The sequence below is a fragment of the Charadrius vociferus genome, unplaced genomic scaffold (assembly GCF_000708025.1).
Source record: "Charadrius vociferus isolate BGI_N301 unplaced genomic scaffold, ASM70802v2 scaffold370, whole genome shotgun sequence".
In the NCBI taxonomy this organism is placed as follows: domain Eukaryota; kingdom Metazoa; phylum Chordata; class Aves; order Charadriiformes; family Charadriidae; genus Charadrius; species Charadrius vociferus.
Window position 1 is genome coordinate 2,975,604 of NW_009646744.1, and position 1,692 is coordinate 2,977,295.

Below are 1,692 nucleotides of genomic sequence, written 5' to 3' on the forward strand. Positions count from 1 at the left end.
AAGGTGTGAAATATTTTGTGCTGGTTTTATGTAATAATGACTGTTTTTTCTTTTTTTTTATTATTTTTTTTATTTTATCCCCCTCCCCCCCCAGCTTCTTCCAAACGGACATCATCTATTGCCTGGGTTGAACTGGGTTAACTGGTGTGCTAAGTCAATATTTGCACGGCGGTGCCCTCCCTGCGCGTTCCCGCCCTTTGCGGGGTGCCGGGGCTGTGCCAGCCTGAAAACGCAAACGGCGTCTCCCACCTTCCCTTTTGCCTTTTAGCAGCAAATTGCTGCTTTCTGCTACGTTTCTGAGTATAGTCGTGATGTGCTGGAGGGGCGAACTCGGGACATGGCCTTTGCAACCTATTCCTGAGCAAAACGCTGTGGTCGGTGTCCTCAGGGCCCCCCGCATCAAAGTTGGTCACTGTATTTCTATTAAAAACTGCATGATCTAATTTCAGGCCTCGTCAACGCCTGTGTAAGCCCAGGTAACGGCCGCGTTCCTAAAACGAACAGAGAACATCTCCGCTGCTAGCCAGAGGAATGAACTTTGTGCTGCCTCCTGGTTGCAGTCCTGGACTTTGCCATCTCAAAAAAAACCCCACCCCCGTGATGTTTTTGGAAATTAGCCTGCTAATTGCATCTCTTGCCAGATAAAAGAGTAATTTTCAAGACACCCGTTAGCTTTGGCAGTTTTTGTATGGGCTTGGAAAAAAAAAAGAATGTAAGAAATTCATGCCTGCAACTGCAGTTATAGCAACAACAAACCTGACACTTGTCTTTTTGCAAGTCTAAAGTTATGTTTGGAGCATAAAGAGCCTAAATTACTTCATTTTGGGACCTGTAAAACCCGTCTCTTGGACTGGATGTATCCTACAGAACACAAGTGGTGGCAGTGATGCTGTTAGATTGATTTACTCCATTTGGGGTTTTTTCTCCCATATTATCGGTGAAAATGTTGCTTCTTGGCCGTCCTGCATCTGAAAGCCATGCTCAGGTCACGCTAATTGCATTAATTCTTGCTCTGCTCGGGCTCACAGCCCCATCTGGTGGTACCGGGGCTCCTGCCGGGCTCTGCAGCAGAGCTGCCAGCGCCGGATGGCAAAGGCGAAAAATATCCTGAGCTGGCGGTGGGTGTTTGCAAACCCCTGATGGGTTAGTCAAGCTCTGGAGCAAAACCACTCAGCCCCTTTCTGGAATTTCTCACAAAGCTGTGCTACCTGCTGATGTACAGACTAAAGCAATTTGAATTTTGCTCTGCTGGGGAGCGAAGTTCTTCCCATTCAGTCATTGCGTTTATAATGAGTTTGAGACCAATCTATCTGTTGGAATATATTGTCTAAGTAATCACTTGTGCCCTTAGTCTCTGCTTTTAGGAAAAATATCAAACTTCTTCCAAACGCCCCGTAGAACTTTCCTCTGTCTCCGGGTCTGGCTCTGGCCTCGTGCGTGGTTCAGGCACTGATTCAGATATTTAAGCAGAGGGTGTAATTCGTTACATCTCTGCTCCCTGTGGCTTCAGAAGGACTCCTTTTGCTTCAAATAAGACATACTTAAACATAGGTGCTTTGCAGAAGCTGGTACTTACACCAGTAATTTGTAACTGCTCATAATTGTGTCTGTATTGTCCATTGTTTTTCTTTTCATTGTTAGCTAAAAAGCTCTTTGTTGTTTGTAGAACTCCACAGTGCGTGCTGTCTTTAA

General features: G+C 45.7%; 1 protein-coding gene across 1 annotated transcript in view; it reads left to right on the forward strand.

Moving 5' to 3' along the window:
* The window catches only part of PCBD2 (pterin-4 alpha-carbinolamine dehydratase/dimerization cofactor of hepatocyte nuclear factor 1 alpha (TCF1) 2), a 24,835-nt gene that overhangs the window by 1,717 nt on the left and 21,426 nt on the right, over positions 1-1,692 (forward strand). The window lies entirely within an intron of this gene.